This window comes from Monodelphis domestica, chromosome 8 (assembly GCF_027887165.1).
Source record: "Monodelphis domestica isolate mMonDom1 chromosome 8, mMonDom1.pri, whole genome shotgun sequence".
Classification (NCBI taxonomy): Eukaryota; Metazoa; Chordata; class Mammalia; order Didelphimorphia; family Didelphidae; genus Monodelphis; species Monodelphis domestica.
In genome coordinates this window covers 166,382,682-166,395,133 of record NC_077234.1, presented here as the reverse complement: position 1 = coordinate 166,395,133, position 12,452 = coordinate 166,382,682, and the positions used below count along the sequence as shown (strand labels likewise).

The window sequence follows — 12,452 nt, the reverse complement described above, 5'->3', positions numbered from 1 at the left end:
TGACATTTGAAGAATCAGAATTTTGGGTGATATGTAATGGTAGAAAGATGGATGATGGGAACAAGGCTAAAGTGTTTTACTAACTTTTATTTGTATACAAGAAGCAGTATAAAAGATAGCATAATAAAAATAAACCATTCATTTTCCCCTTCAATTAAAAATTTTTTCAATGAATTATAATCTATTTTCTCTCCTCCTTCCAAAAAGAAAGAAAAACAAAATGCTTATAATAAATATGCATATTTAATCAAAGCAACTTCTTTCATTGAGCATGTTTAAAAATATGCTTCAATCTGAATCTTGTCTTCTCAGAAGATGGGTGGAGTTTACTATAAGTTCTCTGGAATCCTGGTTGTTCTTTGTGTTGATCAGAGTTCTTAAGCCTTTTAAAGGTGTTTGTCCAAAGAATGTTGTTTCTTTGTAAATTATTCTCATGGTTCTATTTATTTTCCTTTGTATTAGCTAATGCATGTCTTCCCAACTTTTTCTGAAAATGACCCCATCATTTCATATGGCACAGTAACATGGAAAAAGTGACCACTAAACATGTGCTAAAGGACATAGCAAGCTCCATGTTAGACCAGACCAGATCAGAATTACATTCATATGCCATAATTTGTACAGTTATTACCCCAATTGATGAGAATTACCTTAATTTTCAGTTCCAAGTTATCATAAAAAGAGCTGCTATAAAATATTTTAATGTGGGTCCTTTCCCATTTATTTTGATCTCTTTGGGGCTATAGACATACCAGTGGAAGGATGAGTCTGCTGCCCAGGAAATACTGTCAGAGTGTAGGGAAGAAACAAATAATGAGATAGATGACTGCCTTGGGATCTTTCCTTAAATGGAGGATCTATGAGGAGTTCTTCATTTTCCAGATGTCTCTCTTCCACATTTTCTGATTAGAGGAAAGGAAGTAGCAAAAACCTTTATTAGACAAAGTAAATAAGAATTGTGGGGGTGGGGGTGGGGTTAAAAGAACGCATATGTGGGTAGTTGACTCCAAAGGCCAATGTGTAAACCAAGAGTGCTTCCCTCATTGTGTACAAATGAAGATCATGATATAGTTTCAGCCTGTTATTGATATTTATTCTACCTCCTCGCCTCCTGGGTTCTATAGTAATTTTTTTTTTTTAAATATATTTTATTTGATCATTTCCAAGCATTATTCGTTAAAGACATAGATCATTTTCTTTTCCTCCCCCCCACCCCCCATAGCCGACGCGTAAGTCCACTGGGCATTAGATGTTTTCTTGATTTGAACCCATTGCTTTGTTGATAGTATTTGCATTAGAGTGTTCATTTAAAGTCTATCCTCTGTCATGTCCCCTCAACCTCTGTATTCAGGCAGTTGCTTTTTCTCGGTGTTTCCACTCCCATAGTTTATCCTTTGCTTATGAATGGTGTTTTTTTCTCCTGGGTCCCTGCAAGTTGTTCAGGGACATTACACCGCCCCTAATGGAGAAGTCCATTACGTTCGATTATACCACAGTGTATTAGTCTCTGTGTACAATGTTCTCCTGGTTCTGCTCCTCTCGCTCTGCATCACTTCCTGGAGGTTGTTCCAGTCTCCATGGAACTTCTCCACTTTATTATTCCTTTGAGCACAATAGTATTCCATCACCAACATATACCACAGTTTGTTCAGCCATTCCCCAATTGATGGGCATCCCCTCGTTTTCCAGTTTTGGGCCACCACAAAGAGCGCAGCTATGAATATTTTTGTACAAGTCTTTGTGTCCATTATCTCTTTGGGGTACAGACCCAGCAGTGCTATGGCTGGGTCAAAGGGTAGATATTCTTTTGTCGCCCTTTGGGCATAGTTCCAAATTGCCCTCCAAAATGGTTGGATCAGTTCACAACTCCACCAGCAATGAATTAATGTCCCTACTTTGCCACATCCCCTCCAGCATTCATTACTTTCCTTTGCTGTTATGTTAGCCAATCTGCTAGGTGTGAGGTGATACCTCAGAGTTGTTTTGATTTGCATCTCTCTGATTATAAGAGATGTAGAACACTTCTTCATGTGCTTGTTAATAGTTTTGATTTCTTTATCTGAGAACTGCCTATCCATTTCCCTTGCCCATTTATCAATTGGAGAATGGCTTGATTTTTTGTACAATTGATTTAGCTCATTATAAATATGAGTAATTAAACCTTTGTCAGAGGTTTCTATGAAGATTTTTTCCCAATTTGTTGTTTCCCTTCTGATTTTAGTTATATTGGTTTTGTTTGTACAAAAGCTTTTTAGTTTGATGTAGTCAAAATTATTTATTTTACATTTTGTGATTCTTTCTATATCTTGCTTGGTTTTAAAGCCTTTCCCCTCCCAAAGGTCTGACATGTATACTATTCTGTGTTTACCCAATTTACTTATGGTTTCCTTCTTTATGTTTAAGTCACTCACCCATTTTGAATTTATCTTGGTGTAGGGTGTGAGGTGTTGATCTATTCCTAGTCTCTCCCACACTGTCTTCCAATTTTCCCAGCAGTTTTTATCGAATAGTGGATTTTTGTCCCAAAAGCTGGGATCTTTGGGTTTATCGTATACTGTCTTGCTGAGGTCGTTTTCCCCCAGTCTATTCCACTGATCTTCCTTTCTGTTTCTTAGCCAGTACCAAATTGTTTTGATGACTGCTGCTTTGTAATATAGTTTTAGGTCAGGGACTGCAAGGCCCCCATCATATGTGTTTTTTTTCATTAATTCCCTGGATATCCTTGATCTTTTGTTCTTCCAAATGAACTTTGTTATGGTTTTTTCTAAATCAGTGAAGAAGTATTTTGGTAGTTCAATGGGTATGGCACTAAATAGATAAATAAGTTTGGGTAGGATGGTCATTTTTATTATATTGGCTCGTCCTATCCATGAGCAGTTAATGTTTTTCCAATTGTTCAAGTCTAGTTTTAGTTGTGTGGCGAGTGTTTTGTAGTTGTGTTCATATAGTTCCTGTGTTTGTCTTGGGAGATAGATTCCTAGGTATTTTATTTTGTCTAAGGTGATTTTGAATGGGATTTCTCTTTCTAGTTCTTGCTGCTGAGCTGTGTTGGAGATATATAGAAAAGCTGATGATTTATGTGGGTTTATTTTGTATCCTGCAACTTTGCTAAAGTTGTTGATTATTTCAATTAGCTTTTTGGTTGAATCTCTAGGATTCTTTAAGTAGACCATCATGTCATCCGCAAAGAGTGATAACTTGGTCTCCTCCTTGCCTATTCTGATACCTTCAATTTCTTTATCTTCTCTAATTGCTACTGCTAGTGTTTCTAGTACAATGTCAAATAGTAGAGGTGATAATGGGCATCCTTGTTTCACTCCTGATCTTATTGGGAATGCATCTAGTTTATCCCCATTGCAGATGATATTAGCTGTTGGTTTTAGATATATACTGTTTATTATTTTTAGGAATGACCCTTCTATTCCTATGCTTTCTAGTGTTTTTAATAGGAATGGGTGTTGTATTTTATCAAAGGCTTTTTCTGCATCTATTGAGATAATCATGTGGTTCTTGCTAGTTTGCTTGTTGATGTGGTCAATTATGTGGATGGTTTTCCTAATGTTGAACCAGCCCTGCATCCCTGGTATGAATCCTACTTGATCATGGTGAATGATCCTTCTGATCACTTGCTGGAGTCTTTTTGCTAGTATCCTATTTAAAATTTTTGCATCTATATTCATTAGGGAGATTGGTCTATAGTTTTCTTTCTCTGTTTTTGACCTGCCTGGTTTTGGAATCAGTACCATGTTTGTGTCGTAAAAGGAGTTTGGTAGAACTCCCTCTTTGCTTATTATGTCAAATAGTTTGTATAGTATTGGGGTCAACTGTTCTCTGAATGTTTGATAGAATTCACAGGTGAATCCATCAGGCCCTGGGGATTTTTTCTTAGGAAGTTCTTTGATGGCTTGATGGATTTCAATTTCTGATATGGGATTATTTAAGAATTCTATTTCCTCTTCTGTTAGTCTAGGCAGTTTGTATTTTTGTATATATTCATCCATTTCTCCTAAATTGGTGTATTTATTGCCATATAATTGGGCAAAGTAATTTCTAATGATTGCCTTAATTTCCTCCTCATTGGAGGTGCTGTCCCCCTTTTCATCTTTAATGCTGTGAATTTGCTTTTCTTCCTTCCTTTTTTTAATTAGATTGACCAGTACTTTGTCTATTTTGTTTGTTTTTTCAAAGTACCAGCTTCTTGTCTTATTTATTAAATCAATAGTTCTATCACTTTCGATTTTATTAATTTCTCCCTTAATTTTTAGGATTTCTAATTTGGTTTTCTGCTGGGGGTTTTTAATTTGATCGCTTTCGAGTTTTTTCAATTGCATTTCCAATTGATTAATCTCTGCTCTCCCTTGTTTGTTAATATGAGCTTTCAGGGATATGAATTTGCCTCTGATTACCGCTTTGGCTGCATCCCAAAAGGTTTGAAAGGATGTTTCGCCATTGTCATTTTCCTCTCTATAGTAATTTTTATTGGTGTATATGAAGTTGATCTTTTTGCTTTTTTTCCTCAGGATATTAAAAATCTTAAAGCAGTCCATACATGTAAGTCTCAAAATTAAAATGAGAGAAGTGTCAAGCATAAAGTATACATGTTAGTAGAATTAGAATTTTCGTGTTGAATTTCTTTTGATGTTTTGCCTTTTTAAGGGATTCGACTTCACCCGAGGAGTTTCCAGAGTAAATAGGCAAGTTTTGCAAGAGTAAGCGTATCAACAGGGGAATGTCTAATTCTTCTCTTTTCGCCCTTTTCCTGTCCCCATAATTGGGGCTCACGAGCTCTTCAGGGATGTCTTGGCTTCAGGTGACCTCTTCTTGGAGCACTTCCAGCAGTGATTGAAAAGATAAAGCCATTAAGCAGGCATCCTTAGGAGGGAGTCTTCAAACGACTGACACCGAGCTTTAAAATTCCAGCTCTTTGATGGAAGATAATATCACTGCCCATTCCGGGTAGCCAAACATTTTCTAGGGTAGACTGGCAATCGATTGCAGTTCCTACTTTACCTCTCCTAGTGTTCTCCAGTCACCCCTTTCCTGTTTTCCCCTTTATTGCTAGCAATTTAGCTGATCATATAACTTTAATACAGTAAAGATGTTTATTAGGAATAACACAGTCTTCATGAGAGTATCTCTATGTACAGAAAGGAGAACAAAACCCAAAGCTCTACGGGTTCCAACAGACATCCAGGAAGCCTGCGCAGTCCACGTCTGTCTCCGCAAGATCTCCAACAGGGGTGGGGCCACGCTCGAGCTTCAGCTGTCTACCCATAGGCTGGGGTCAACGCTCCTTGGGGTGGAGGAGGGGCAGGGGACGTAGGCTTGCGTGCGCGCGTGCGTGCGCGAACCAGGCGGCGGAAAGGAAGTGAGAGCTGGGCTAGAGTCTGAGCCCAGGGACCTGGTGCGTGATTATCTGGTTTTATGCTCTCCTCTCTCTTTCTGCCCTAGTGGCTCCTCGGTTCTCCCTCTCCCCTCCATGGTCAGGAAGCGCTCCCTGACTCGTGATGGGGGAAAGGCATGTATTTCCCCGCCTCCTGTCCCCTCCCTCCAACCTTCACTTACTTTTTTTTTCCAGCAGCCTTTGCTTCTTTTAAAGTCCTTCATTCCTTTTCTGATCGGTTGATAAGATTTCCGGGGCGGCGGGGCCCAGGTTTAAGGGAGGGCCTATGACTTTGGTTGGGGAAAAACAAAACAAATCAAAACAAAACAAAACATCTTTGTTTTCGCTCACCAGTAACTGAAATTTGGCATTCAAAGGTTTTAAAACATTATTCAGAGAATGGGTGCGTACTCGTCTGCAAACTGCCAAAAGGGTCTATAACACTCAAAAAGTTGAGAATTCCTGCTTTAAGGAGACACTAGCCTAGAGTGCTTTTATTCTCTATGGAAAAATAAATAGTTTTTGGTAGTTTTGGGGCGGTCAGAATTGGAAAGAGTCATTACTTGTCTAGGAGAAAAAGAATGGATGAAACTTGATAAAAGAACATTGGTTTTATTTTTTTCCCTACAGGCAACAATGGAAGACTAGCTAAAAATACTAAGACTTTGGAATGGAAAGGTACGAGTTCCAATCCAGGGGAATAATTTTTTAATTAAGTTGTCACTGTAGTCCCAGATTGTAGCATGTTAAGTATTTGGTGACCAAAGCACAAACACAGGAAATATATATACCCAGAGATATCAGAAGTGAGGAGATGAGAAAAACAAGCCTAAAAGTTGATAGCATTATGTACCGTTTTATAATTTGCAGATATTTATTTACTATTTTCTTGGACCTCACAATAACCCTTTTGAAATAGGTACTAAAGATTTTATTATCCCTCTTTTACATAGGAGGGAACAGGCTCAGAGAGACAACTTCCTTGAGATAGGCAATTATCATGAATAGGATTTGAAATCAAATCTCATACTCCATTTTTAAGATGGACTATGAAAGCTACTTTAATTTCAAGTTACATTAATTACTTTCTAGCCTTACCTTCCCCCAAGAACCTATGACTTCCTTGATCATTTTCTTACTTTCTCTTTATATAGTTCCATCGTGTACAGTGCAGCTGGAAAGAAGGAATCCAAAGCTATTAGCTGTTATTTGCCACTCAATCAGTTTGTAGATTGATTTGTCCCTAAATTAGAATGTCAGAGTTTGAGGCCAGACTGTAACTTGCTAATTTTGTGCCTGAGGCAAGAATATAAAGTTGCTACGGGAATGTTGTGTTTGGGATAGTAGATATATATTTTAATTTTCTGTGTATGTCCCTTATCAGGTTTTCATACTGGAAGCAAATGCTTTAGTTGTTCAGTTCTTTTTTGGATCTGACTCAAAAAGACTTTTAAGAAAATTTGATTTCTTTTTTTTATTAAATGAGGAAAACTGAATATCAGAAAGTTTAAGTACCTTAAATATGTATGTTAGTATTAATCACTCAATTTTGGGATATGTATCTTTCCCTGGGAATATAGGCTTAAAAACTGCTATCTAATGTATCCATTGGTTAAAGATATGTGAGAATACATGGTGTAATTAGGCCAGAATTTCCCTAATTGGAGTCAGCTCTGGGAAATTCTTGGGATCCATGAACTGCTTTAAAGTGGAATTTGTACAGAATGAAATGATAAAAGGTGGTAAAGGATTAATGACAAATGTTTCATTAGTGGATACTTCTCTCTGTTTATGTCTCTCTCCCTCCTTCCTTCCTTCCTTCCTTCCTTCCTTCCTTCCTTCCTTCCTTCCTTCCTTCCTTCCTTCCTTCCTTCCTTCCTTCCTTCCTTCCTTCCTTCTTTCTTTAGTTTTTTAAACAATATCTATTTTTACTTCTGATTTGTCTGAGTTAATGATTGCAATCCTTTTTTAAATTTGCCTGAAGCATTATACATTTTGCTTAAGCTCCTTATTAAACTTCGAATGGATCCCTTTGCTTCTTATAAACAACATATTGCTCTTTCAGATCTGTTCTGCTCCCCTTTTTTAATGGTTGAGTTCATCCCATTCAGGTTTATAATTGTTAATTTCTTTCTGCTATATTCTCTTATACTTTTTCCTCTTTTTGAAATTTCCTAGTTTGCATAATAGATAGAGCTCTGGAGTTGGAGTGAGGAAGGCTGGAATTTAAATCCTACTTCAAACATTAATAGTTGTGTGACCCTGAGCAAATTACTTATTCTCTCTTAGTCTTGGTTTCCTTAAACCTTAAAATGTTATATAAATGCTAGTTATAATCGGTAGTTCAAGTAGTCTGTTTGTACTGGTCTCTTCCTCCTGTCTTGACCAACCCTGTACCAGATCCTTGATTCTTAAACTTTTTCTCTTTATTCCCTTTCATCTCCTGAAGCAGTTTATTTCCCTCTTGATGCTTAGACTTCTTATACCCTTCCTGTTTCCTTGGTGAACTTAAATGTATTTCTGCACAAAATTCTGTGTATACTAGTGTACACAAGTGTTAGGTTTCTGTAACCCTTTGTTGTCTGATCATTAGATATGGCTCCTGTCCATACTCCTTCCTACCACCCTTCTTCTTGAGCAAATTATTCAAAATAGTGAGTTTCTTTCCCTTGTTCCTCACTCTGCTTTGCTAATGTACATCATTCCTTTTCCCTTCCTTTTTTTCTTCCTACTAAAACCAAAAAAGAAAAAAAATCACATCAGGGTCCCATGTTTTTGAATTTTAATTCTCTCTGTGAATCTCTTGAAGATGGTAGCATTGACATTGTATAAGTAAAATAAATATAGGTAGTATTGTCATTTTTATTATATTGGCATGGCTTATATATAAGCAAATAATATTTCTTCAGTTACTTAGATCTATCTTTATTAGTATTATGATTGTTTTGTGGTTGTATCCATGTAGTACTTATGTGTGTCTTCTAAGTACATAAGATATTTTGTAATTATTTTAGATGGAATTTCTCTTTCTGTTTCCTCCTTTGGATTTGACAGAAATGGTGATAATTTAGATGGATGTATTTTATATCCTTTGACATTGCTATGTTTTTATTTCAATTAATTTTTCATTCTAGGATTCTTTAAGCATGCCATCTTTGCAAAGATGTTAGGATTCTGAAGGACTTTTGTTTCTGCTCTCTCTGCTAGTATACTACATAAGCATTTCATCAGCATTTAGTCATATCAACAAGTAAAACTTAATAATCACCTTTTGTGTACCAGGAATTGTACTAAGCACTGAGGAGTCAGAGTTATGGTAAAAATAGTCTTTGCTTTCAAGGAGCTCACAGTATTAATGGAAGACAATCTGCATATAACTATACACAAATAAGGTATGTACAGGATAAATTGGAGATCATCTTATTGGGAAGACATTAATATTAGTGGGGATTAGGAAAGACTTCTTTCAGAAATTGGAAAGGTTAGTGTCTTCCAAGTGCTCAGTTGTATTTGCCTTTCTAGGTTTCCTTTAATTCCTGTGTTTTTATGTCAGAGTTTCTTTTTAGCTATTCATCTTAATGCTTTAAAGTTCTCTGTTCTATCAAAGGTCCATTTTCCTTCTGTGGGTTTATACTCAGTCATGCAGGGCAAAATTTCCTTACTTGTTAAGATTTAGAAATAACATTTTAAGATTTCTTACCCTTTATATAGTTGCTATTCTATGTTTTGTGTGTGTGCACATATTTTTTTGGTACTTAGACTCCTTTTTTCCTAACTGCTTGCAACATTTTTTGGGGTGAGTTTGGAAGTTCTATATTTTTCTTATAATCTCTTCCTTTTGAATTTTTTAAAAATGAGGTGACTGGTAGATTCTCTTTTCATTTTACCCTCTGGTTCTAATAAGCATGAATTTTTTTTGTGATTTATTTTGATATGGCTTTCAGATTTTTTTCTTTTATGGTCATGATTTTCAGAGTTTGATTATTGTAAAATTATTTCTCCTTGACTTGTTTTCCAGGCCACTTGTTTTTGATAGTAGATGGCTTATATTTCTTTTATTTTTTTTTATCCATATCATGGAGTTACTGAGTTCTGATTGCACTATTCTATTTATTAGGGAGTTTATAATTGGATAAAGTTTTCTTCCTTCATGCTATTTGTTCTTCTGCCAGTTTTTAAGTTAAGAGCACTAATTTAGTTTTTAATTTCTTTATTTCTTCTGGCCCTTCTTATTTTCCTTGCATCCAGGGTAGTTTTTTTTTCCCCCTCTGATGCTTTACTTGATTGCTGGTATTTCTTTTTTTTTGAGTTTACTTCTTTTGGACTTCTTTTAACCCATAGTATTTAATTTTGTTTTTAGGGTTTTCTTTTGTTTTACTTATTTCCTGCTTCAGTTTTTTGATTGGAACTTCATGCCAGGGGCAGGTTCTGTGCCCTCTCTCACTCTTAGACGGTATAGGTTTATTTCTGATCCTTTTATTGTCTCAGTGTTTTTGCTATACTGGGGGAATGCAAGCCGTGCAAGCTCCAGTAATCAAGGGCCTGATGGTGGATTCTGGTTCTGGACTCTATGGGACTTTCTCTATTATACCCCTATGACACTTCCTTCCCCTTTTTAATATGTTCTTTTCTCCCCCTAAAATACAATCCTTGAGGGCAGGGACTGTTCTTCTGCTTGTATTTTGTATTTTTAGCATTTAGCACAGTGCCTGACACATAGCAAGTGAGTAATAAATGTTTACTGAGTGATTTATTGGGTTTTCTCTCTCTCTTCCTTTCTATCCACACTTTTTCTTTTAATAGTATTAACAGTTCCCATGACTTTAGTTACATCTTTGTGTAAATGATACTTTAATAATCTTTTTTTCTAAATTCCAGTTCTTATTACTCCCTACCAGCTAGACATCTTCACCTGGATATTCAATAGTCATCTCAAATTCAATACATATTTTCTCTAAGACTTATTCTTCTTGACATCTCCATTTCTGTTAATGGTACCTCTGCCTATCTATTCACTCAGGTAATGCTACCACCCAGATGCGGACTTTTGCCACTTCATACTTGTACTATTGCAGTAGCCTGCTGTGAGTCAGCCTGCCTCAGGTTTCTCTCCACTAGTTCATTCTCCATTTAGTTGGCAATTTGATTTTCTTAAAATACACATACAAATATTTCACTTACCAAATCAATAAACTATTAGTTTAGTTTCCTATAGCCTCTAGGATCAAATATAAAAAAAATTTTGGCACTCATATCTCGTCATAACATAGTCCTCCTTCCTTTGCAGTCTTTTTACACCTTTCTCCCACCATAAGACTCTTTAGTCCTGTGATACTGGCCTCCTTTCCATGAACAAAGCCCTCCTTTCCTGTAGTACCAGGCATTTTTTCTGGCTGTACATTTTTGTCTCTTGGCCTCCTTTTAGTATCAACTGAAATCCCAGATCCTATAGAAAGCCTTTCCTAATTCTTTAATTCTAGTGCCTTCCCACTTCTAATTATTTCCTAATTATTATTCCTAGTTTCTTTAGTTATTCCCTATTTATCCTTTATTAGCTTGTACATATTTGTTTGCTTATGGTCTTCCTCATTAGATGTGAAATACTTGAGGACCAGGATTATTTTTTGCCTCCCTATCTCCAGTCTTTAGCATACTGCTTAGCACATAGTAGATTCTAAATAAATGCTTTTTGAATGGACAACAACTGGACAAGACTTGGCATGTGATTTGATTTGTAAGAGGAAGAGGCATGGTTGACTAGTAAAAATGAGTGACTGAAAGAATGATGGTGCCCATGACAGAAATAACAAATTAAGAGTTAGAGGAGATTTAGGAGATAATGAACCTTATTGAACCTATGGAGTTTGTAACATCCAAGTCGAAATATGTAATAGGAAGTTGGTGATTGAGGACTGGAGCCCAAGAGGGAAAGTAGGACTGTAGGGCAGATTTGGGTGTTCTCTGCATAATAATTAAACCCTTTGGAACTGGTCAGATCATTGAGATCAGTTCAAATGGACCCCTACAGTGCATATTGACATAGAAAACCACGAGTTTATATTTTACTGAATATTTATTTTCTAAACATTTCCCAATTACATTATAATCTGGTTTGGGCCACACTTCAGAGTCTTGCTGTCTATTTGTTGCCTACTGGTATGTCCTTCCTTAGAAGACAGGAGATAGATGAAAGCAAAGAAGCTTTGAATAGAGATTAGATCTAGAAACAGATTTGTTATTCATCCACAAGGATGGTAATTAAAGCCAAGCCATGAGAATATATGATTTCTCTGAGAAAGTGGGGGGCAAGATTGCATTTTTAATGTGGTGAAAATGCAAAATCCTCGAAGTAAAGAATTGTAGGAATTGTTTGGGAAATCAATTTGATTCCATTCAATTGGGAGTAGTTTTATGGAACAAATGAGATTTTAGGTGGGAAGGATTTCAGTAAGTAGATCTCTAGATTTTTACTTTTTCTCTATTTCAACTTATGTTTGTGTCTAATCTCTTATCCGAAATATAAACGCTATAATTATAATTTAAATTGTAAACCTTTGAGTTGTAATCCTATTTTCTATAAAGTATTAACCACCCATTCTTGATATTGTAATTTCCACTTAATTAAGGGATAAATTAATAAGAGCTTTTACAAGGCTTGATGTTTCATGGTGGTTCTACTTACTGAACATTATCAAGCCATTCTTTTTTTTTTAAGAGCAAAAGATTTAATTATTTTTATTTTTTAATTTTAAAAATATTTTTATTGATTAATTAATTTTGAATATTTCCCCATAAATTCATGTTCTTTTCCTCCCCTCCTCCCTCCCCCCCCTCATGGAGCCGACGAGCAATTCCACTGGGTTTTACATGTATCATTGTTCATAACTTATTTCCATATCATTAATATTTGTAATAGAGTGATCATTCAAAGTCAACATCCCTAATCATATGCCCATCGAACATAAGTCACATTCTTTAGATATGTTATTTGAAAAAACACTTTTCTTTCACCTGGCTGCTTTATATTTTTCTTTGAGTTCTGCTTTTCTTCTTACTTTTTTGTAAACTT

At 35.9% G+C, this 12,452-nt stretch overlaps 1 protein-coding gene across 2 annotated transcripts in view; it reads left to right on the top strand.

Annotated features, from left to right (window-relative positions):
• Window positions 1-5,290: 5,290 nt before the first annotated feature.
• Window positions 5,291-12,452, top strand: part of GGACT (gamma-glutamylamine cyclotransferase) — a 62,388-nt gene continuing 55,226 nt past the window's right edge. The window contains exons 1-2 of one of the 2 annotated variants that reach the window (XM_007501339.2): window positions 5,291-5,404; window positions 6,014-6,061. The gene's annotated coding sequence lies outside the window, so the exon portion shown is untranslated. The remainder of the gene's footprint in view (window positions 5,405-6,013; window positions 6,062-12,452) is intronic. The other variant, XM_016424944.2, reaches the window with a different exon arrangement.